Source organism: Scyliorhinus torazame, chromosome 24, assembly GCF_047496885.1.
Source record: "Scyliorhinus torazame isolate Kashiwa2021f chromosome 24, sScyTor2.1, whole genome shotgun sequence".
NCBI lineage: Eukaryota > Metazoa > Chordata > Chondrichthyes > Carcharhiniformes > Scyliorhinidae > Scyliorhinus > Scyliorhinus torazame.
This window is the reverse complement of record NC_092730.1, coordinates 48,940,050-48,965,009: the sequence shown is the minus strand read 5'-3', so window position 1 is coordinate 48,965,009 and position 24,960 is coordinate 48,940,050. Positions and strand designations below refer to the sequence as shown.

General features: G+C 46.7%; 9 non-coding genes across 9 annotated transcripts; all 9 read left to right on the top strand.

Moving 5' to 3' along the window:
• The first annotated feature begins 3,560 nt into the window (after nt 1-3,560).
• trnam-cau (transfer RNA methionine (anticodon CAU)) lies at nt 3,561-3,632 on the top strand. The gene has a single exon. It is a non-coding gene; the product is annotated as a tRNA-Met (tRNA).
• A 9,031-nt stretch (nt 3,633-12,663) lies between these two features.
• Nucleotides 12,664-12,746, top strand: trnai-aau (transfer RNA isoleucine (anticodon AAU)). The gene has a single exon. It is a non-coding gene; the product is annotated as a tRNA-Ile (tRNA).
• A 1,907-nt stretch (nt 12,747-14,653) lies between these two features.
• On the top strand, nt 14,654-14,736 carry trnal-aag (transfer RNA leucine (anticodon AAG)). The gene has a single exon. It is a non-coding gene; the product is annotated as a tRNA-Leu (tRNA).
• Nucleotides 14,737-16,594: 1,858 nt separating this feature from the next.
• Nucleotides 16,595-16,666, top strand: trnag-ucc (transfer RNA glycine (anticodon UCC)). Its single transcript has one exon. It is a non-coding gene; the product is annotated as a tRNA-Gly (tRNA).
• Nucleotides 16,667-17,827: 1,161 nt separating this feature from the next.
• On the top strand, nt 17,828-17,910 carry trnal-aag (transfer RNA leucine (anticodon AAG)). Its single transcript has one exon. It is a non-coding gene; the product is annotated as a tRNA-Leu (tRNA).
• A 2,612-nt stretch (nt 17,911-20,522) lies between these two features.
• On the top strand, nt 20,523-20,605 carry trnal-aag (transfer RNA leucine (anticodon AAG)). The gene has a single exon. It is a non-coding gene; the product is annotated as a tRNA-Leu (tRNA).
• A 675-nt stretch (nt 20,606-21,280) lies between these two features.
• Nucleotides 21,281-21,352, top strand: trnag-ucc (transfer RNA glycine (anticodon UCC)). Its single transcript has one exon. It is a non-coding gene; the product is annotated as a tRNA-Gly (tRNA).
• Nucleotides 21,353-22,510: 1,158 nt separating this feature from the next.
• trnal-aag (transfer RNA leucine (anticodon AAG)) lies at nt 22,511-22,593 on the top strand. Its single transcript has one exon. It is a non-coding gene; the product is annotated as a tRNA-Leu (tRNA).
• A 474-nt stretch (nt 22,594-23,067) lies between these two features.
• Nucleotides 23,068-23,139, top strand: trnag-ucc (transfer RNA glycine (anticodon UCC)). The gene has a single exon. It is a non-coding gene; the product is annotated as a tRNA-Gly (tRNA).
• Nucleotides 23,140-24,960: the final 1,821 nt, after the last annotated feature.

Here is a 24,960-nt window from a genome sequence, read left to right as displayed (position 1 = left end):
TGACAGGTTATTATGTAGAGATATGGGTTCAAAGACAAGGAAACATGGGAGAAATGGTAAGAGGAAAAATAAATTGCGAAAAGTTACTGATCAAGGTGTTAGGATTCAGAACAAAGACGTAAGAAACAGCATAAGTGTACTTTACCTGAATGCTCGGAGTATACGAAATAAGGTAAATGAGTTGATGGCGCCAATCATCGTGAATGACTATGATTTAGTGGCCTTTCCTGAAACATGGTTAAAAGATGGTGACGACTGGGAGTTAAATATTCAAGGGATTCAGACTATACGAAAGGATAGAATGGACGGTAAGGGCGGTGGTGTAGCGTTGTTGTTTAAGGATGGCGTCCGGGCAATAGTAAGAGATGATATTGGTGCTATGGAGGACAAGGTTGAATCAATTTGGGTGGAAATCAGGAATAGTAAGGCGAAAAGGGCACTGATAGGAGTAGTCTATAGGCCACCAAATAGTAACAGGATGGTAGGGAAGGCAATAAGCAAAGAAATAACAGATGCATGTAGAAATGGTACAGCGGTTATCATGGGAGATTTTAATCTGCATATCGATTGGTTTAACCAGGTTGGTAAAGGCAGCCTTGAGGAGGAGTTTATAGAATGTGCCCGGGATAATTTCCTGGAACAGTATGTAATAGAACCTACAAGGGAACAAGCGGTCCTAGATCTGGTCCTGTGTAATGAGGCAGGATTGATTAATGATCTCATAGTTCGGGATCCTCTTGGAAGGAGCGACCAGAATATGGTGGAAATTAAAATACAGTTGGAGGATGACAAGGTAAAATCAAACACTAGTGTTTTGTGCTTAAACAAAGGCGATTACAATGGGATGAGAGAAGAACTAGCTAAGGTAGACTGGGAGCAAAGACTTCATGGTGAAGCAGTTGAGGAACAGTGGAGAACCTTCCGAGCGATCTTTCACAGTGTTTCGAAAAGGTTCATACCGACAAAAAAGAAAGACGGTAGAAAGGGGAAAAATCGACCGTGGATATCTAAGGAGGTGAGGGAGAGTATCAAATTGAAGGAAAAACATACAAAGTGTCAAAAATTAGTGGGAGACTAGAGGACTGGGAAGTCTTTAGGGGACAACAGAAAACTACTAAAAAAAGGCATAAAGAAGAGTAAGGTAGACTATGAAAGTAAACTGGCTGAGAACATAAAAGCAGATAGTAACAGCTTCTACAAATATATAAGACAAAAAAGAGTGGCTAAGGTAAATATTGGTCCTTTGGAAGACGAGAAGGGAGATTTACTAATAGGAGACGGGGAAATGGCTGAGGAGCTGAACAGGTTTTTTGGGTCAATCCTCACAGTGGAGGACACAAATAACATGCCAGTGACTGATGGAAATAAAGATATGATTGGTGAGGACCTTTGAGATGATTGTAATCACTAAGGAGGCAGTATTGGGCAAGCAAATGGGGCTAAAGGTGGACAAGTCTCCTGGCCCTGATGGGCTGCATCCCAGAGTGTTAAAAGCGATGGCTAGGGAAATTGTAAACGCACTAGTGCTAATTTACCAAAATTCACTAGACTCTGGGGTGGTCCCAGAGGATTGGAAAGTAGCAAACGTGACACCACTGGTTAAAAAAGGAGGTCGGCAGGAAGCGGGTAATTATAGGCCGGTAAGCTTAACTTCGGTTGTAGGGAAAATGGTGGAATCTATCATTAAGGATGAAATAGCGGGGCACCTGGAGGGAAATTGTCCCATTGGGCAGACGCAGCATGGGTTCGCAAAGGATAGTTCGTGTCTGACTAATTTGGTAGAATTTTTTGAGGACGTTACCAGTGCAGTAGATAACGGGGAGCCAATGGATGTGATATATCTGGATTTCCAGAAAGCTTTTGACAAGGTGCCGCACAAAAGGTTGCTGCATAAACTAAAGATGCATGGCATTGAGGGTAAAGTGGTAGCATGGGTAGAGGATTGGTATACTAACAGAAAGCAGAGAGTGGGGATCAAAGGGGTGCTTCTCTGGTTGGCAACCTGTAACTAGTGGGGCCCCTCAAGGATCAGCGTTGGGCCCGCAGTTATTCACAATTTACATAGACTATTTGGAGTTGGGGACCAAGTGCAATGTGTCAAAATCTGCAGACGACACTAAGATGAGTGGTAAAGCAAAAAGTGCAGAGGATACCGGAAGTCTGTAGAAGGATTTGGATACGTTAGGTGAATGGGATAGGGTCTGGCAGATGGAGTTCAATGTTGCCAAGTCTGAGGCTATCCATTTTGGGAGGAATAACAGCAGAATGGATTATTATTTAAACGGTAAGATGTTAAAACATGCTGCTGTGCAGAGGGACCTGGGTGTGCTGGTGCACGAGTCGCAAAAAGTTGGTGTGCAGGTGCAACAGGTGATTAAGAAGGCTAATCGAGTTTTGTCTTTCATTGCTAGAGGGATGGAGTTCAAGACTAGTGAGTTTATGCTGCAATTGTATAGGGTGTTGGTGAGGCCGCATCTGGAGTATTGTGTTCAGTTTTGGTCTCCTTACCTGAGAAAGGACATATTGGCACTGGAGGGACTGCAGAGGAGATTCACTAGGTTGATCCCAGAGTTGAGGCGATTAGATTATGACGCGAGGTTGAGCAGACTGGGACTGTACTCATTGGAGTTTAGAAGGATGCGGGGGGGATCTTATTGAGACATATAAAATTATGAAGGGAATAGATAGGATAGATGCGGGCAGGTTGTTTCCACTGGTCGGGGAAAGCAGAATCAGGGGGCATAGCCTCAAAATAAGGGGAGGTAGATTTAGGACGGAGTGTAGGAGGAACTTCTTCACCCAAAGGGTTGTGAATCTCTGGAATTCCTTGCCCAGTGAAGCAGTTGAGGCTCCTTCTTTAAACGTTTTTAAGAAAAAGATTAATGCCTTTCTAAAGAATAAAGGGATTCGGGGATATGGTGAACGGGCCGGAGAGTGGAGCTGAGTCCACAAAGATCAGCCATGATCTCATGAAATGGCGGAGCCGGCTCGAGGGGCCAGATGGCCTGCTCCTGTTCCTAGTTCTTATGTTCTTATGTCTTCTTCATTCATGGGACTAATGTCGGGATGAGACTGCAAGAAACATTCTGATAGGTATTTGCTTCAAAGCAAACAGGAACGTGTGTTATGTTTACTTTTGGTGTGAGGGAGAATGTAAATAGCAGAGAACAGCCTCGAATCCTCGACCTCAGGCTAATAACCCAGCACGCTTCCGCTGCGGCACTCTGCTCCTTAAACCAGGAGACACAACATTACTGCCCTGCGGTAGCCACACAACTATTCACTTCCTCATTTATTCTTTCAACAAGAACACACTTTTTAGCACACTGATTCTGGTCAGCATATTTCAGTTAATTTACCTTCGTGCTCAGTGGTTGTTCTGTGTAGGTGATGTGATTTCTTCTGTGACGTTGTTCTGATGGGAAAGTGGGAGTGACTGGAATCACCTTCAAAGAATGAAGTTCGGGAAGAAAGTTTCACCTCTTTGGGAACGTTGTTCACGTTGTTACTGATTTCTTCAAACTTTGCCTCAAGACCGACGCCGAAGAGCGTCAACCACGAGCAGAGTGGCGCAGCGGAAGCGTGCTGGGCCCATAATCCAGAGGTCGATGGATCGAAACCATCCTCTGCTATTTATATTCTCACTCACACCAAACGGAAACAAGTTGCTATTTGTCAGCAGCACATCTGCGATTTTCTTTATTGGTATCAAAGTTTTGCTTTCAGTCTGTTCCGGTCTTGGACACCTGTTCTTCAGCTACCCACACTGCAGTCGATGTGACTAAGTTGACTTCTCCCAGAACACTCTTCTGGCGCCTCTCCTGGGTGACCGTTCACCTGTTTGGACACTGGAGGGGTTGTTCGGCTCCATGTCTCTGAAACCAGCACAGGGAGCAGCTGTGGAGAGATATTGCAGTCGCCAGAATGCACCTCTCCAATTGGATACTTCACGTCTCTCAGATCTTAGACATTCAATACCGTCGTGCGAGGAACAGGTTGAGCGGGAATTTGGTCCTTGTTGATTGGAGCAAACTGATGAATGCAGCAATGAGAAGCTCCTTAACCCCCAGCAGTTTGGACAACGATGGCACTCAGATACAGGACTGCCTGGGGTTCAAAATTAGGAAAAGCATATCTTGTTTGAAAGGAAATGACGATGAAGATAGAATTTAAGTCGATTTGTGCACGGATCTTAAATTTGACGCGAGCGCATCAGGATGGCCGAGCGGCTAAGGAGCTACGTTCAGGTCGCAGTCTCTTCTGGAGGCGTGGGTTCCACTCACACCCCTGATTTTGACTTTTCCTCCACGAGGTTAAATTTTTCCAGGAAGATCCAATAGCTCCCTTTCAGTGGAAAAACATTGGTCTCAGGGCATCAGATTCCGCTTAAATACGCACAGCAAGACTCCACAGGCAAAAGCGCAGTTAATGACTCTATAACCTGCTTTAGTAAACTGGTTGAGGAATGAATATTGATCCCAGGACTCCGGGACAAATTCGTCTTCATTTCTTGTAAGTAGTCTGGCTGGTTGGATTGTTCACATCCGTCCGAGAGGGAAAATGGGAAATCTGTTTCTATTGTGATTCATTGCTCGATAAAGCTTTATTTCCTTGTTGGCCCCCTGTGAGTTATTACTGGATATCGTTCTATATCTATATTGCCCCTCTGTGGGGTACTGCTCGATAACGTTTCCGTCCAGCTTTGACAAAGGGCCACCTGGACTCGAAACGTTAGCTCTTTTCTCTCCCTTCAGATGCTGTCAGACCGTCTGAGACTTTAAAGAATTTTCTCTGTGGTTCCCTATGTGTGAGCTTTACAATGTTGTAATGTGCCATGCTGCCTCCTTCATTCCTGGGACTAATGTCAGGATGAGACTGCAAAAAGTTTCTGATAGGTATTTGCTGCAAAGCAAACATGAATCTGCGTTATGTTAACTTTTGGTGTGAGGGAGAATGTAAATAGCAGAGAATAGCCTCGATTCCTCTACCTCGGGCTAATGGCCCAGCACGCTTCCACTGCGCACTCTGCTCCTTAAACCAGGAGCTACAACATTACTGCCTTGCGGTAGCCACACAACTATTCACTTCCTTATTTTTTCTTTCAACAGGAACACACTTTTGAACACACTAATACTGGTCAGCATAGTTCAGATAATTTATTTTCGTGCTGAATGGTTGTTCTGTGAAGGTGATGTGATTGATTCTGTGACGTTATTCTGATGGGAAAGTGGGGAGTGACTGGAATCACCTTCATAGAATGAAGTTCGTGACGGAAGTTTCACTCTCTGGGAACATTAATCACGCTGTTACTGATTTCTCCTCTGGAGACGTGTGTTCGAATCTCACTTCAGACATTCAACTTTCATCCGCGAGGATCCATTTCTCCAGCGAAGTGTTGAACCCGAGGATAATCCAATACCTCCGATTCAATGGGGAAGCGGTGGCCTCAGGACGTGAGATTCTTGCTTAAATACGCACAGCAAGACCGCGCAGGCAGAAGCCAAGTTCATGACGGGATGATCTGCTCAGTGACTCTGGTTGAGGAATTAATAATGATCACAGGACTCCTGGTAAATTTTCACTTCCCTTGTTGGAAATAGTCTGGCTGCTTGGATTGGCGCAGGTGTAAATCTCCAAATTTCTTTCTCTGTCAGTCTGGCCTCAATAAAAGTTGAGACGGATTCGCACGTAAACAGAAGTTATTTATTTAGCTTGCAAGCTTGAATCATCTTACAGAAATGTAAGAGACATCCAGCTTCTTACATCCCAGAAAACGACTGAACTAAAAGACAAAGGGATCTCTGCAAAATCAATTCAAATGGTATCAAGTTTCACATACTCGACGGACATAGGTCAGCCTATGTCCCTCCTGACCTGTTCGATCTATTCTGATTGGCTCACTTCCAATCCCTTTCTCTGGCCCCTATCAATGCAGCATCACTCTCATAGACACACCTCTTCCTGCTTTTTCCATGCGGTCTCAAATTCCTTTGTCCCTAACTGCAAGAATCAAAGTGGCTTATTTCTACATTACATTAACTAGTAACTCTAAAGTAACTATTTTATATCACATTCGTCATTCCCTCCTTTTATCATTCCATGATAACCGAACTATCCAATCTATAGCTACGGTCCCTCATCTAAAAAGATCCGTCGCTGCATTTCCAATTCCTGTCTTAGCCCCCCTTCATCTGCCTCACCCTCATGGATTTTAACTGTTAAATTTTTTTTTGGTGATTGGGGCGGTGATCTGATCTCGTGCACCCCGCATTCTACCCATCACACATTTAAGGATGGCCAGGCCCACAAAGATGCAGCCGATAGCTACCACTAGATACATGGCCAGATTTATCAACCAGTCCTTCCATCCTCCAGATCCCCAGTTACCCCAAGAGTCAGGATCCTGCATCCCGTCCAAGTGATCCCGTATGCGATCCATAAATGTAGTAATGTTAGCGGTCAAGTCCTGAACACCCATGATACACTTGCCCTGTACTATGGCGCATACCCCACCCTCACGGGCCAGAAGATAGTCAAGAGCATACCGGTTCTGCATTGCAAACAACCGTAGCTTTGACAACTCCTTAGTTATTGCCCCGAGGGCTCCCAAGGTTTCATTTCCCAAGATGGTAAGGCCGCAAATAAAATAATTCCGATCACTAACAGCCAAGGAACCCCCCACACCTCCCAGTGTCAATACGCTCAGAATGCCCCACCCGGCTGAGTGGCCCCGGTTGGGTGCAAGAACCTGAGGTTTTTTCCAGTTCTCGCAAAATTCAGCAGAGACTGCCCGGCGTGCTAACTGATTATGCAGGTTCCACGCCGAAGGGCAGGGGACTGTGGTAGGGACTCGAGTCCCTATAGCAATTCGGCGGGGAAATGGGGTGACAAAACGTTGGTCGCCGTACCATTAAATAAAAAGTATTATCCTTGTTCCGTGTGGAGACTAGCATCACAATCAGCATATCGGTTGCGTAAGGACCTCCCAGTAGCCCAGTTTATCCAATTTTGAAATGCCCATTCGGGCCGTCCAGCAATGCAGAAAGCCCTATTCCCAACAGTGATATGAGAGACATTCGCCCAGCCACAAAGGAGCTGGAGGCCAGCGTTCAATGGAACGCAAGTGGTGTTATAACAAACGCATTGGCCAGACGCCTGGGTGATATGGCACCTCCTGTCCGTACAGGTGGGAAACAGACATGTTATATTTGTGTCCACCTCTACCATCAAACAGCCATATCCTTCACTGCTGAAGCAATTCTCGTACGACCGGGAATCCCTATTGGGAGTGAAGTGGCTAGGTATGTACGCCCTCCACCGTCGCAGCCTATCGTACTGTGAATGGGAATTATCCCGAGGGAGGGGAAGGCAAATAGCTGGTGGTGCTGAATCCGGATCGTAAGGAAGAGTGACGTGCTCGGGCAATGGCTCGGAACGCTGACAATAAACCACCGTTTGGGGAGTGCCCCAAAGCGGTGAAACAGAAAATAACCTAGACACCGCTGCGGGGTTTGGGTAGCAGACAACCCGTCCCTGGCCATACAGACGGTGGTAAATCTGGTAGAAGAGATTCATACTACCCGGGTTTTCCTCAGTTTGGCCTTTAATTAACTTAAGTGCATCTCCCGGTAACCTACGTTCTAGCTGTACTTCCCTTCTCACACGCCCCGTCCTCTCTCTAGTCCCTTTCTCTTTCTCATGGTCTCTTCCTACACTCTTCTGACAGCCTGATGTTACCTTTATTGTACCACTTTTAACACATGAAAAATCAAATTTACATGTATTCCAAAAACAAGGCAATGTCCATATAATGTTCCCTTCCCATCGCCGGGACCGGTGCAGCTGCTTCATGACTCCCGCATTCTCCTTAACTTTGATGACCTTCCATGAGTCGATACCTTGTCCTCGTATATGGGGGCAGTGAAGAACATCACCTTTGCATAGGTGATGTATCCTTGTAGATTGGTTGGGGCTACACAGATACATAATATTCCCCTTTTCCATGTCCATCGCCAATAACACGCCAAGCGAAGTGAGGCCAAATATCAGACAGACGATGCGTAGCCACTCCATCATGCTCCACACCTGTAAAATAGCACTGGAGAAGGGAGGCAGGTTAGTATCCGACCTTTTACAGTAGTGGAGATGGACTCAATTTACAGTGATGTAGGTGGACCCAAGCACTTCGCCCCTCCACTTTAACTGCTGTGGGGGTGGTAAGGAGAACTTGGAAGGGCTCGTCCCATCGCGGCTCCGACCCCTTCCTAGTCCAATTTTTGACCATGACATAACTACCGGGCTGGACTGAAAGTGAGCTAGGTACTGGGGCAATGGCTGGTGAGCCGCACGGACTGGGCCATGGAGTTCCTTGAGCACTTGCGTAAGGGCTAGAACATAGGTGGTCATTTCTTCAGTCATCTGATGAAACTGAACCCGTCTGGGAACCTGCAGGCTCCAAGGAGTTCTAAGAGGCCTGCCATAAAGAATCTCGGCGGGAGAGAGCCGGGCTGGTCCTGCAGGTGTAACCCGCAGCTGGAAGAGGGCAACGGGGAGCAACTTAAGCCATGTCAGTCCCGTGTCTGCTCTTAATTTAGCCAATTTAGTTTTGAGGGTCTGATTGTGTCTCTCAACCACCCCGGCTGCCTGCGGTCTGTAAGCACAGTGTAACTGCTGGCGTATGCCCAACTGGGAGCAAAACTCCTTGTTAATTTGTCCAATAAAATGAGGCCCATTATCAGAACTTAACTGAGCTGGTATACCGTACCGGGGAATGATTTCCCTCATCAAGACTTTAACCACAGTAGCAGCTTTACTATAGATAGTCGGATACGCCTCGACCCATCTGCTGAACACATCCACAATGACCAAAACATATTTGTAACATTGACACCTTTCCAACTCAATGTAATCCATTTGGAGCGTCTCAAAGGGACCACTGGGCAACGGGGTTTGCCCCTTCCCACAAGGGATACCTTTTCCGGTGTTATATTGCTGACAAATCAAACACCGATTATTATAGAATTATAGAATTTACAGTGCAGAAGGAGGCCATTCGGCCCATCGAGTCTGCACCGGCTCTTGGAAAGAGCACCCTACCCAAGGTCAACACCTCCACCCTAACCCCATAACCCAGTAACCCAGTAACCCCACCCAACACTAAGGGCAATTTTTGGACACTATGGGCAATTTAGCATGGCCAATCCACCTAACCTGCACATCTTTGGACTGTGGGAGGAAACCGGAGCACCCGGAGGAAACCCACGCACACACGGGGAGGATGTGCAGACTCCGCACAGACAGTGACCCAAGCCGGAATCGAACCTGGGACCCTGGAGCTGTGAAGCATTTGTGCTATCCACAATGCTACCGTGCTGCCCAGTATCGATTACTGATACTTTGGGCCAACCCCTGCATTTTAGGGTGCCACCAAGTGTCCAGCAACAAATCACTAGTCCCTCGAGCCCCACAATGAGTTGCAAAGTGTACACATTCGATGACCCATAAAGCCAGTACATCAGACATACAAGTCTGATGTGCAGGCGTGGTCCATAAAGAGGAAACAGAATCATATGTACAACCTAACCGTTTCCACATTTGTTTATCACTCTCAGGAGCGTCCTCCTGTAACCTTATGACGTCTGGCATTGGCTTGTCAGAAGCAGACACATTCATAGTAGATCGTTTAGTCTGACTTAACATTTTAGGCACCATCACTTGCTGAATTTGTGCGGCTGTGCGCGCTGCACAATCTGCTCGTTCATTACCAACGTCAACTGGGGTTGTACCATTCGTGTGGGCAGCGCATTTAATAACGGAAATCTGCGCTGGCAGAAGGAGGGCCTGCAGTAGGTCATTAACTAAACCCCGGTGGGATATTTGACCACACATAATCATGTCAGGTTGTTCTGACGAAATGTCACTCAAATCGCCCCTTATTGTGGTAGTTTCCTGAATCAAGGCTAAACAGTCGTGGCCAGGTGCGTCTTCATGGACAGGGGGACCACTAAGAAAACAGGCTGGATTGATAGTGGTACAGTATTTAAATGTCAGACGTGGATTGTTCAAAAGGTATATCTCATACCTATTCTGACGAGCTGCGGTAAGATGCTGACCATTCGCCCCATATCCCTGGCATGGTACTGGTCATGGACCTGACGTGTAATATGAGGGCTTACCGAAGCTGACTGTGGCCATAAATGTGGTGATATTGTAACAAAATCGGCTGTACCTTCTTTTCCCGTGACTGTGGCTGTAACCTTGACTGGCCATTCGGTCTCAAGTAATGGCCGGTATTTGTCCTCCAACTCCCTGTTTCGTCCAGTTCTGTCATAGGCCAGGGTAACGTGATGCAGTGACTGTTCAATGTCTAACGTCCACCACTGGGGGGTGATAGAAATATAGCACTGTTGTCTCATCCTCCTCTTCGCTGATCCACCCACCCAAAGTCACTATATTGGAGCTCCTGCTGGTAAACTACCATTTCTGCCGCTTGTTGGGATCGCAGATCATCCTTTTTCATTACATACTCAGTCTTAACCTTTGTAACTGAGCCTCCTTCTTGGCTCAGAACTTAAAAATGTTTGAAAATTCAAATTAAATTACTGCAACTTGCAAGCTTAGCTCTGATCTCAACTCAGAACTAAATTTACAATTTGCTTAACACAAACTTGTATAACATTTACAACTTAATTATTTCTTTATCTTAACAATTTTTCTTTTAACAAGTTTTTTTTCTGTTACATACACATAAGTATTAGCAAAATCAACTATCATCTCCAGATTGACACTTTTTAAAATGGTGTCCATGATCTTCTTTAAGTTTCTATTAATCTCCAGATAAAATGAGATAAACCTTATTTCAAGTAAGTAAAATTTAAGATTCTGGCAATTTCAATCAATTGCTTTCGAAAATAATAACTTTTATCAAAGAGGTGGAGAAACCCACTGGTTTCCTTTAATTAATTCAAAACGTAAATTTGCTGGTGTTCACTGACTCAAAGGAAAGGTATCCGATTACACTACGGCTGCTGCTGTTATCTCAAAGCCTGAGTGAGAAGCACTGTCTGTTTTCAACTCCGCCTGCTGCTGTTAACCCTTTGAGAGACTTCTGCTTCAACCAATATGCAGCATTCCTCACAATCTCAACTAGCCCTCGGAACTTTACAGTCCAAGGAGACAATTTTAGCTTAATCAACTATATATTTAAAACACTCACACATAGAGTTGAACCATCTTCAGATTACAAAACAGTTATACTGGACTGAACCTTCATTAATTAAGTCCCATCAGCCTCTGAACCCTGATAATAGACTGAACCTTCATTATTTAAGTCCCATCAGCCTCTGAACCCTGATAATAGACTGAACCTTCATTATTTAAGTCCCATCAGCCTCTGAACCCTGATAATAGACTGAACCTTCATTATTAAAGTCCCATCAGCCTCTGAACCCTGATAATAGACTGAACCTTCATTATTAAAGTCCCATCAGCCCAAAACCCTAACCCAAGCAGAAACAACAATATGAAATCCCATCAATTAAAGTGCTAATCCCCAGACTGACCTGTGATTTCGTCGAGGCGGTCTTTCTGTGCCAACCGCGAGTGACCAGACTAATCAGACGATAAGAAGAGGGGAACAATCAATGCGCGGTCGTTTTCCAGTTCTACATTGAGGGCCCTTTGTTCCCCATCTTCCTGTTCATAATCAGTCTAATTCTGATTTCGCAGTTGGATCAGGATCGCCCAGAGAAATCCCGGTTTTCGCCACCAAATGTAAATCTCCAAATTTCTTTCTCTGTCAGTCTGGCCTCAATAAAAGTTGAGACGGATTCGCACGTAAACAGAAGTTATTTATTTAGCTTGCAAGCTTGAATCATCTTACAGAAATGTAAGAGACATCCAGCTTCTTACATCCCAGAAAACGACTGAACTAAAAGACAAAGGGATCTCTGCAAAATCAATTCAAATGGTATCAAGTTTCACATACTCGACGGACATAGGTCAGCCTATGTCCCTCCTGACCTGTTCGATCTATTCTGATTGGCTCACTTCCAATCCCTTTCTCTGGCCCCTATCAATGCAGCATCACTCTCATAGACACACATCTTCCTGCTTTTTCCATGTGGTCTCAAATTCCTTTGTCCCTAACTGCAAGAATCAAAGTGGCTTATTTCTACATTACATTAACTAGTAACTCTAAAGTAACTATTTTATATCACATTCGTCACAGGTGAATCCGTTGGCTTCTCCCAGAAAGTTCTTCTGCCGCCTTGACAGCATGAACTTCCTCGTGTTTGGACACTGGAGGCGTTATTCGGCTACTTGTCTGTGAAAGCAGCACCAGATGCAGCTGTGGAGAGAGATTACAGTCGCCAGAATGCAACTGTCTAATTGGATCCTTTCCGCCGCTCAGATCTTAGACTCTTAATACCTTCGTGTGAGGAACAGGTAGGCGGCAGTACGGACTTTGTTGATTGGAGCAAACTGATCAATGCAGAAATGAGAGCTCCTTAACACACAGCGTGTTGGAGAACGATCGCACTCAGATGCAAGAGTCTGGCTGGCGTTCAAAAATAGTAAAACCACATCTAGTTTGAAATGAAATGAAGATGAAAATTAAATTTAAATCGATTTGCGCATGGAGCATATCTTTGGCCACAGTGCGTCAGGATGGCCGAGCGGTCGAAGTCGCTGCGTTAATATCGCAGTCTCCTTTGGAGGTGTGGGTTCGAATCCCACTTCTGACATTAACCTTTCCTCCACGTGGTTACATTTCTCCAGCAAAATTTGCAACGCCAGGAAGATCCAATACCTCCCATTCAATGGGGAAGCGTTGTCCTCCGGGAATGAGATTACTGCGTATAATCGCACAGCGAGACCCCACAGGCAGATGCCCAGTTCATGACTGGATAATCTGCTCAGTGACTCTGTTTGAGCTATTAATAATGATCCCAGGATTCCGGGTAAATTTCTCTTCTCTTGTTGTAAATAGTCTGGCTGGTTGGATTATTGAGGTGTCTCAGTCGACCTCTCGCAGAATGCTTTTCTGCTGCCTTTACTGGATGAACGTCCTCCTGTTTGGACACTGAAGGGTTTTCTGGCTACTTGTTTGTGAAAGCAGCACCAGAAGCAGCTGTGGAGAGAGATTCCAGTCGCAAGGATGCAACTGTATAATTGGATCCTTCACGCCGCTCAGATCTTAGACTCTCAATATCTTCGTGTGAGGAACAGGTCGGCGGGAGTTCGGTCTTTGTTGATTGCAGCAAACTGATCAATGCAACGACGCGAAGCTCCTTAACCCCTAGCGGCTTGGAGAAGGACGGCACTCAGATACAGGACTCTGGCTGGTGTTCAAAAATAGGAAAAGCACAACTGATTAGAAATGAAATGACAATGAAGATAGAATTTAAAGTTCTTCAGTGTGCGATGGTGGTATAATGGTGAGCTAGCTGCCTTCCAAGCAGTTCACCTGGGTTCGATTCCCAGCCATCGCAGAAAAAAATTATTTCGAAATTTTGGGCAGCAAGGTAGCACAGTTGTTTCACAGCTCCAGCGTTCCAGGTTCGATTCCCGGCTTGGGTCACTGTCTGTACGGAGTCTGCACGTTCTCCCCATGTCTGCGTGAATTTCACCCCGGGTGCTCCGGTTTCCTCCCACGGCATAAAGACGAGCTGGCTCGGAGAATTGGTCATGCGTAATTGCCCTTCGTGTCCAAAAAGGTCGGAAGGATCATTGGGTTGCGGGGTGAGGGTGATAGGATGGAATTGAGGTCTTAAGTGGATCGGTGCAGACTCGATGGGCCGAATGGACTCCTTCTGCACTGTATGTTCTATGTCTATTTGTGCACCGAGCATAACAGTTTCTGCAGCTCGTCAGGGTGGCCGAGCGGTCGAAGGCGCGGCGTTAAGGACGCAGTCTCCTGTGGAGGCGTGGGTTAGAATCCTACTTCTGACATTCCCTTTTTTTCAACGAGGTTACATTACTTAAAAATTGTTCAACACCAGGAAGATCTCATACCTCCCATTCAATGGGGAAGCGGTGGCCTCGGGACGCGAGATTCGTACGTAAATTCGCACAGCAAGACCCCACAGTCAGAAGCCCAGTTCATGACTGGATGATCTGCTCAGTGACTCTGGTTGAGGAATTAATACTGATGCCAGGACTCCGGGTAAATTTCCACTTCCATTGTTGTAAATAGTCTGGCTGGTTGGATTGTCGGACGTGAATCAGCTGGCTTCTTCCAGAAAGTTCTTCTGCCGCCTTTACAGCATGAATATCCTCGTGTTTGGCACTGGAGGCGTTATTCGGCTACTTGTCTGTGAAAGCAGCACCAGATGCAGCTGTGCAGAGAGATTCCAGTCGCCAGGATGCAACTGTCTCATTGGATCCTTCCCGCCACCCAGATCTTAGACTCTTAATACCTTCGTGTAAGGAACAGTTAGACGGCAGTACGGACTTTGTTGATTGGAGCAAACTGATCAATGCAGAAATGAGAGCTCCTTAACACACAGCGCGTTGGAGAACGATCGCACTCAGATGCAAGAGTCTGGCTGGCGTTCAAAAATAGTAAAACCACATCTAGTTTGAAATGAAATGTAGATGAAAATTAAATTTAAATCGATTTGCGCATGGAGCATATCTTTGGCTACAGTGCGTCTAGATGGCCGAGCGGTCGAAGGCGCTGCGTTAAGGTCGCAGTCTCCTCTGGAGGCATGGGTTCGAATCCCACTTCTGACATTCCCTTTTCCTCCACGTGGTTACCTTTCTCCAGCAAAATTTGCAACACCAGGACGATCCAATACCTCCCATTCAATGGGTAAGCGGTGGCCTCCTGGAATGAGATTCCTGCGTATATTCGCACAGCGAGACCCCACAGGCAGATGCCCAGTTCATGACTGGATTATCTGCTCAGTGACTCTGTTTGAGCTATTAATAATGATCCCAGGATTCCGGGTAAATTTCTCTTCTCTTGTTGTAAATAGTCTGGCTGGTTGGATTATTGAGGTGTCTCAGTTGACCTCTCGCAGAATACTTTTCTGCCGCCTTTACTGGATGAACGTCCTCCTGTTTGGACACTGAAGGGTTTTCTGGCTACTTGTTTGTGAAAGCAACACCAGAAGCAGCTGTGGAGAGAGATTCCAGTCGCAAGGATGCAACTGTATAATTGGATCCTTCACGCCGCTCAGATCTTAGACTCTCAATACCTTCGTGTGAGGAACAGGTCGGCGGGAGTTCGGTCTTTGTTAATTGCAGCAAACTGATCAATGCAGCAATGCGAAGCTCCTTAACCCCCAGCGGCTTGGAGAAGGACGGCACTCAGATACAGGACTCTGGCTGGTGTTCAAAAATAGGAAAAGCACAACTGATTAAAAATGAAATGACAATGAAGATCGAATTTAACGTCCTTAGGTGAGCGATGGTGGTCTAGTGGTGAGCATAGCTGCCTTCCAATCAGTTGATCTAGGTTCGATTCCCGGCCGTCGCAGAAAAACCATATTTCGAAAATTTGGGCAGCAAGGTAGCACAGTTGTTTCACAGCTCCAGGGTTCCAGGTTCGATTACCGGCTTGGGTCACTGTCTGTGCGGAGTCTGCACGTTCTCCCCATGTCTGCGTGAATTTCACCCCGGGTGCTCCGGTTTCCTCCCACAGCATAAAGACGAGCTGGCTAGGGGAATTGGTCATGCGTAATTGCCTTTAGTGTCCAAAAAGGTAGGAAGGATTATTGGGTTGCGGGGTCAGGGTGATAGGATGGAATTGAGGTCTTAAGTGGATCGGTGCAGACTCGATGGGCTGAATATGTCTATTTGTGCACCGAGCATAACAGTTTCTGCAGCTCGTCAGGGTGGCCGAGCGGTCGAAGGCACGGCGTTCAGGACGCAGTCTCCTCTGGAGGCGTGAGTTAGAATCCTACTTCTGACATTCCCTTTTCCTCCACGTGGTTACGTTTCTCCAGCAAAATTTGCAACACCAGGACGATCCAATACCTCCCATTCAATGGGTAAGCGGTGGCCTCCTGGAATGAGATTCCTGCTGATATTCGCACAGCAAGACCCCACAGGCAGAAGACCAGTTCATCACTGGATAATTTGCTCATGACTCTATTTGAGGAATTAATAATGATCCCAGGATTCCGGGTAAATGTCTCGTCTCTTGTTGAAATTTGTCTGGCTGGTTGGATTGTCGAGGTGTCTCAGTCGACATCTCCCAGAAAACTCATCTGCCGCCTTTACTGGATGAATGTCCTCCTGCTTGGACCCTGAAGGGTTTTCTGGCTACTTGTTTCTGAAAGCAGCACCAGAAGCAGCTGTGGAGAGAGATTCCAGTCGCAAGGATGCAACTGTATAATTGGATCCTTCACGCCGCTCAGATCTTAGACTCTCAATATCTTCATGTGAGGAACAGGTCGGCGGGAGTTCGGTCTTTGTTGATTGCAGCAAACTGATCAATGCAACGACGCGAAGTTCCTTAACTCCCAGCGGCTTGGAGAAGGACGGCACTCAGATACAGGACTCTGGCTGGTGTTCAAAAATAGGAAAAGCACAACTGATTAGAAATGAAATGACAATGAAGATAGAATTTAAAGTTCTTCAGTGAGCGATGGTGGTATAATGGTGAGCATAGCTGCCTTCCAAGCAGTTGACCTGGGTTCAATTCCCAGCCATCGCAGAAAAAGCTTATTTCGAAATTTTGGGCAGCAAGGTAGCACAGTTGTTTCACAGCTCCAGGGTTCCAGGTTCGATTCCCGGCTTGGGTCACTGTCTGTGCGGAGTCTGCACGTTCTCCCCATGTCTGCGTGAATTTCAGCCCGGGTGCTCCGGTTTCCTCCCACGGCATAAAGACGAGCTGGCTCGGGGAATTGGTCATGCGTAATTGCCCTTAGTGTCCAAAAAGGTAGGAAGGATTATTGGGTTGCGGGGTGAGGGTGATAGGATGGAATTGAGGTCTTAAGTGGATCGGTGCAGACTCGATGGGCCGAATGGACTCCTTCTGCACTGTATGTTCTATGTCTATTTGTGCACCGAGCATAACAGTTTCTGCAGCTCGTCAGGGTGACCGAGCGGTCGAAGGCGCGGCGTTAAGGACGCAGTCTCCTCTGGAGGCGTGGGTTAGAATCCTACTTCTGATATTGCCTTTTTTTCCACGAGGTTACATTTCTCCAAAAATTGTTCAACCCCAGGAAGATCTCATACCTCCCATTCAATGGGGAAGCGGTGGCCTCGGGACGCGAGATTCGTACTTAAATTCGCACAGCAAGACCCCACAGTCAGAAGCCCAGTTCATGACTGGATGATCTGCTCAGTGACTCTGGTTGAGGAATAAATACTGATGCCAGGACTCCGGGTAAATTTCCACTTCCATTGTTGTAAATAGTCTGGCTGGTTGGATTGCCGGACGTGAATCAGCTGGCTTCTTCCAGAAAGTTCTTCTGCCGCCTTTACAGCATGAACATCCTCGTGTTTGGCACTGGAGGCGTTATTCGGCTCCTTGTCTGTGAAAGCAGCACCAGATGCAGCTGTGCAGAGAGATTCCAGTCGCCAGGATGCAACTGTCTCATTGGATCCTTCCCGCCACCCAGATCTTAGACTCGTAATACCTTCGTGTAAGGAACAGTTAGACGACAGTACGGACTTTGTTGATGGGAGCAAACTGATCAATGCAGAAATGAGAGCTCCTTAACACACAGCGCGTAGGAGAACGATCGCACTCAGATGCAAGAGTCTGGCTGGCGTTCAAAAATAGTAACACCACATCTAGTTTGAAATGAAATGAAGATGAAAATTAAATTTAAATCGATTTGCGCATGGAGCATGTCTTTGGCCACAGTGCGTCAGGATGGCCGAGCGGTCGAAGGCGCTGCGTTAAGGTCGCAGTCTTCTCTGGAGGCTTGGGTTCGAATCCCACTTCTGACATTCCCTTTTCCTCCACGTGGTTACGTTTCTCCAGCAAAATTTGCAACACCAGGACGATCCAATACCTCTCATTCAATGGGTAAGCGGTGGCCTCCTGGAATGAGATTCCTGCTGATATTCGCACAGCAAGACCCCAGAGGCAGAAGTCCAGTTCATCACTGGATAATCTGCTCATGACTCTATTTGAGGAATTAATAATGATCCCAGGATTCCGGGTAAATGTCTCGTCTCTTGTTGTAAATAGTCTGGCTGGTTGGATTGTCGAGGTGTCTCAGTCGACATCTCCCAGAAAACTCTTCTGCCGCCTTTACTGGATGAACGTCCTCCTGTTTGGACACTGAAGGGTTTTCTGGCTACTTGTTTGTGAAAGCAGCACCAGAAGCAGCTGTGGAGAGAGATTCCAGTCGCAAGGATGCAACTGTATAATTGGATCCTTCACGCCGCTCAGATCTTAGACTCTCAATACCTTCGTGTGAGGAACAGGTCGGCGGGAGTTCGGTCTTTGTTGATTGCAGCAAACTGATCAATGAAACAATGCGAAGCTCCTTAACGCCCAGCGGCTTGGAGAAGGACGGCACTCAGATACAGGACTCTGGCTGGTGTTCAAAAATAGGAAAAGCACAACTGATTAGAAATGAAATGACAATGAAGATGGAATTTAAAGTTCTTCAGTGAGCGATGGTGGTATAATGGTGAGCATAGCTGCCTTCCAAGCAGTTGACCTGGGTTCTATTCCCCGGCATCGCAGAAAATACATATTTCGAAATTTTGGACAGCAAGGTAGTACCGTGGTTAGCACAGTTGTTTCACAGCTCCAGCGTTCCAGGTTCGATTCCCGGCTTGGGTCACTGTCTGTACGGAGTCTGCACTTTCTCCCCATGTCTGCGTGAATTTCAGCCCGGGTGCTCCGGTTTCCTCCCACAGCATAAAGACGAGCTGGCTCGGGGAATTGGTCATGCGTAATTGCCCTTAGTGTCCAAAAAGGTAGGAAGGATCATTGGGTTGCAGGGTGAGGGTGACAGGATGGAATTGAGGTCTTAAGTGGATCGGTGCAGACACGATGGGCCGAATAGACTCCTTCAGCACTGTATGTTCTATGTCTATTTGTGCACGGAGCATAACATTTTCTGCAGCTCGTCAGGAGGGCCGAGCGATTGAAAGACGCTCTCTCCTCTGGAGGCGTGGGTTAGAATCCTACTTCTGACATTGCCTTTTTTTCCACGAGGATACATTTCTCCAAAAATTGTTCAACCCCAGGAAGATCCAATACTTCCCATTCAATGCGGAAGCGGTGGACTCCGGGAATGAGATTCCTGCTGATATTCCCACAGCAAGACCCCACAGGCAGAAGCCCAGTTCGCAACTGGATAATCTGCTCAGTGACTCTATTTGAGGAATTAATAATGATCCCAGGATTCCGGGTAAATGTCTCGTCTCTTGTTGTAAATAGTCTGGCTGGTTGGATTATTGAGGTGTCTCAGTCGACATCTCCCAGAAAACTCTACTGCCGCCTTTACTGGATGAACGTCCTCCTGTTTGGACACTGAAGGGTTCTCTGGCTACTTGTTTGTGAAAGCAGCAGCAGAACCAGCTGTGGAGAGAGATTCCAGTCGCAAGGATGCAACTGTATAATTGGATCCTTCACGCCGCTCAGATCTTAGACTCTCAATACCTTCGTGTGAGGAACAGGTCGGCGGGAGTTCGGTCTTTGTTGATTGTAGCAAACTGATCAATGCAACAATGCGAAGCTCCTTAACGCCCAGCGGCTTGGAGAAGGACGGCACTTAGATACAGGACTCTGGCTGGTGTTCAAAAATAGGAAAAGCACGTCAGGCTGGCCGAGCGGTCGAAGGCGCTGCGTTAAGGTCGCAGTCTTCTCTGGAGTCGTGGGTTCGAATCCTACTTCGGACATTGCCTTTTTTTCCACGAGGTTACATTTCTCCAACAAATGTTCAACCCCAGGAAGATCTAATACCTCCCATTCAAGGGTGAAGCGGTGCCCTCGGGACGTGAGATTGGCACTTAAATTCGCACAGCAAGACCCCACAGTCAGAAGCCCAGTTCATGACGGGATGATCTGCTCAGTGACTCTGGTTGAGGAATCAATACTGATCCCAGGACTCCGGTTAAATTTCCACTTCCCTTGTTGTAAATAGTCTGGCTGGTTGGATTGTCGGACGTGAATCAGCTGGCTTCTTCCAGAAAGTTCTCCTGCCGCCTTTACAGCATGAACATCCTCGTGTTTGGCACTGGAGGCGTTATTCGGCTACTTGTCTGTGAAAGCAGCACCAGATGCAGCTGTGCAGAGAGATTCCAGTCGCCAGGATGCAACTGTCTCATTGGATCCTTCCCGCCACCCAGATCTTAGACTCTTAATACCTTCGTGTAAGGAACAGTTAGACGGCAGTACGGACTTTGTTGATTGGAGCAAACTGATCAATGCAGAAATGAGAGCTCCTTAACACACAGCGCGTTGGAGAACGATCGCACTCAGATGCAAGAGTCTGGCTGGCGTTCAAAAATAGTAAAACCACATCTAGTTTGAAATGAAATGAAGATGAAAATTAAATTTAAATTGATTTGCACATGGAGCATATATTTGGCCACAGTGCGTCAGGATGGCCGAGCGGTCGAAGGCGCTGCGTTAAGGTCGCAGTCTCCTCTGGAGGCGTGGGTTCGAATCCCACTTCTGACATTCCCTTTTCCTCCACGTGGTTACGTTTCTCCAGCAAAATTTGCAACACCAGGACGATCCAATACCTCCCATTCAATGGGTAAGCGGTGGCCTCCTGGAATGAGATTCCTGCTGATATTCGCACAGCAAGACCCCACAGGCAGAAGCCCAGTTCATCACTGGATAATCTGCTCATGACTCTATTTGAGGAATTAATAATGATCCCAGGATTCCGGGTAAATGTCTCGTCCCTTGTTGTAAATAGTCTGGCTGGTTGGATTGTCGAGGTGTCTCAGTCGACATCTCCCAGAAAACTCTTCTGCCGCCTTTACTGGATGAATGTCCTCCTGTTTGGACACTGAAAGGTTTTCTGGCTACTTGTTTGTGAAAGCAGCACCAGAAGCAGCTGTGGAGAGAGATTCCAGTCGCAAGGATGCAACTGTATAATTGGATCCTTCACGCCGCTCAGATCTTAGACTCTCAATCTCTTCATGTGAGGAACAGGTCGGCGGGAGTTCGGTCTTTGTTGATTGCAGCAAACTGATCAATGCAACGACGCGAAGCTCCTTAACCCCCAGCGGCTTGGAGAAGGACGGCACTCAGATACAGGACTCTGGCTGGTGTTCAAAAATAGGAAAAGCACAACTGATTAGAAATGAAATGACAATGAAGATATAATTTAAAGTTGTTCAGTGAGCGATGGTGGAATAATGGTGAGCATAGCTGCCTTCCAAGCAGCTGACCTGGGTTCGATTCCCAGCCATCGCATAAAAACCATATTTCGAAATTTTGGGCAGCAAGGTAGCACAGTTGTTTCACAGCTCCAGGGTTCCGGGTTCGATTCCCGGCTTGGGTCACTGTCTGTGCGGAGTCTGCACGTTCTCCCCATGTCTGCGTGAATTTCACCCCGGGAGCTCCGGTTTCCTCCCACGGCACAAAGACGAGCTGGCTAGGGGAATGGGTCATGCGTAATTGCCCTTAGTGTCCAAAAAGGTAGGAAGGATTATTGGGTTGCGGGGTGAGGGTGATAGGATGGAATTGAGGTCTTAAGTGGATCGGTGCAGACTCGATGGGCCGAATGGACTCCTTCTGCACTGTATGTTCTATGTCTATTTGTGCACCGAGCATAACAGTTTCTGCAGCTCGTCAGGGTGGCCGAGCGGTCGAAGGCGCGGCGTTAAGGACGCAGTCTCCTGTGGAGGCGTGGGTTAGAATCCGACTTCTGACATTGCTTTTTTCCACGAGGTTACATTACTCAAAAATTGTTCAACCCCAGGAAGATCTCATACCTCCCATTCAATGGGGAAGCGGTGGCCTCGGGACGCGAGATTCGTACTGAAATTCGCACAGCAAGACCCCACAGTCAGAAGCCCAGTTCATGACTGGATGATCTGCTCAGTGACTCTGGTTGAGGAATTAATACTGATCCCAGGACTCCGGTTAAATTTCTACTTCCCTTGTTGTAAATAGTCTGGCTGGTTGGATTGTCGGACGTGAATCAGCTGGCTTCTTCCAGAAAGTTCTTCTGCCGCCTTTACAGCATGAACATCCTCGTGTTTGGCACTGGAGGCGTTATTCGGCTACTTGTCTGTGAAAGCAGCACCAGATGCAGCTGTGCAGAGAGATTCCAGTCGCCAGGATGCAACTGTCTCATTGGATCCTTCCCGCCACCCAGATCTTAGACTCTTAATACCTTCGTGTAAGGAAAAGTTAGACGGCAGTACGGACTTTGTTGATTGGAGCAAACTGATCAATGCAGAAATGAGAGCTCCTTAACACACAGCGCGTTGGAGAACGATCGCACTCAGATGCAAGAGTCTGGCTGGCGTTCAAAAATAGTAAAACCACATCTCGTTTGAAATGAAATGTAGATGAAAATTAAATTTAAATCGATTTGCGCATGGAGCATATCTTTGGCCACAGTGCGTCAGGATGGACGAGCGGTCGAAGGCGCTGCGTTAAGGTCGCAGTCTCCTCTGGAGGCGTGGGTTCGAATCCCACTTCTGACATTCCCTTTTCCTCCACGTGGTTACGTTTCTCCAGCAAAATTTGCAACACCAGGACGATCCAATACCTCCCATTCAATGGGTAAGCGGTGGCCTCCTGGAATGAGATTCCTGCGTATATTCGCACAGCGAGATGGCACTGAAGGGTTCTCTGGCTACTTGTTTGTGAAAGCAGCACCAGAATCAGCTGTGGAGAGAGTTTCCAGTCGCAAGGATGCAACTGTATAATTGGATCCTTCACGCCGCTCAGATATTAGACTCTCAATACCTTCGTGTGAGGAACAGGTCGGCGGGAGTTCGGTCCTTGTTGATTGCAGCAAACTGATCAATGCATCAATGCGAAGCTCCTTAACGCCCAGCGGCTTGGAGAAGGACGGTACTCAGATTCAGGATTATGGCTGGTGTTCAAAAATAGGAAAAGCACAACTGATTAGAAATAAAATGCGAATGAAGATATAATTTAAAGCGGGTCTGTGAGCGATGGTGGTACAGTGGTGAGCATAGTTGCCTTCCAAGCAGTTGACCCGTGTTCGATTCTCGGCCATCGCAGAAGAAATTTATTTCGAAATTTTGGGTAAGCGGTGGCCTCCGGGAATGAGATTCCTGCTTACATTCGCACAGCAAGACCTCACAGGGAGAAGCCCAGTTCATAACTGGATAATATAAGAACTAGGAGCAGGAGTAGGCCATCTGGCCCCTCGAGCCTGCTCCACCATTCAAGGAGGTCATGGCTGATCTTTTGTGGATTCAGCTCCACTTTCCGGCCCGAACACCATAACCCTTAATCCCTTTATTCTTCAAAATACTACCTATCCTTATCTTAAAAACATTTAATGAAGAAGCCTCTACTGCTTCACTGGGCAAGGAATTCCATAGATTCACAACGCTTTGGGTGAAGAAGTTCCTTCTAAACTCAGTCCTAAATCTACTTCCCCTTATTTTGAGGCTATGCCCCCAGGTTCTGTTTTCACCCGCCAGTGGAAACAACCTGCCCGCATCTATCCTTTCTATTCCCTTCATAATCTCATATGTTTCTATAAGATCCCCCCCTCATCCTTCTAAATTCCAATGAGTACAGTCCCAGTCTACTCAACCTCTCCTCGTAATCCAACCCCTTCAGCTCTGGGATTAACCGAGTGAATCTCCTCTGCACACCCTCCAGTGCCAGTACGTCCTTTCTCAAGTAAGGAGACCAAAACTGAACACAATACTCTAGGTGTGGCCTCACTAACACTTTATACAATTGCAGCAGCACCTCCCCAGTCTTAAACTCCATCCCTCTAGCAATGAAGGACAAAATTCCATTTGCCTTCTTAATCACCTGTTGCACCTGAAAACCAACCTTTTGAGACTCATGCACTAGAACACCCAGGTCTCTCTGCACAGCAGCATGTTTTAATATTTTATCATTTAAATAATAACCTCTTTTGCTGTTATTCCTACCAAAATGGATAACCTCACATTTGTCAACATTGTATTCCATCTGCCAGACCCTAGCCCATTCACTTAGCCTATCCAAATCCCTCTGCAGACTTCCAATATCCTCTGCACTTTTTGCTTTACCACTTATCTTAGTGTCGTATGCAAACTTGGACACATTGCCCTTGGTCCCCAACTCCAAATCATCGATGTAAATTGTGAACAGTTGTGGGCCCAACACTGATCACTGAGGGACACCACTAGCTACTGATTGCCAACCAGAGAAACACCCATTAATCCCCACTCTGTGCTTTCTATTAATTAACCAATCCTCTATCCATGCTACTACTTTCCCCTTAATGCCATGCATCTTTATCTGATGCAACAACCTTTTGTGTGGCACCTTGTCAAAGGCTTTCTGGAAATCCAGATATACCAGATATACCACATCCATTGGCTCCCCGTTATCTACCGCACTGTTAATGTCCTCAAAATATTCCACTAAATTAGTTAGGCACGACCTGCCCTTTATGAACCCATGCTGCGTCTGTCCAGTGGGACAATTTCCATCCAGATGCCTCGCTATTTCTTCCTTGATGATAGATACCAGCATCTTCCCTACTACCGAAGTTAAGCTCACTGGCCTATAATTACCCGCTTTCTGTCTCCCTCCTTTTTTAAACAGTGGTGTCACGTTTGCTAATTTCCAATCCGCCGGGACGGCCCCAGATAATTTTGGTAAATTATCACTAGTGCATTTGCAATTTCCCTAGCCATCCCTTTTCGCACTCTGGGATGCATTCCATCAGGTCCAGGAGACTTGTCTACCTTTAGCCCCGTGAGCTTGTCCATCACTACCTCCTTGGTGATAACAATCCTCTCAAGGTCCTCACCTGTCATAGCCTCATTTCCATCAGTCACTGGCATGTTATTTGTGTCTTCCACTGTGAA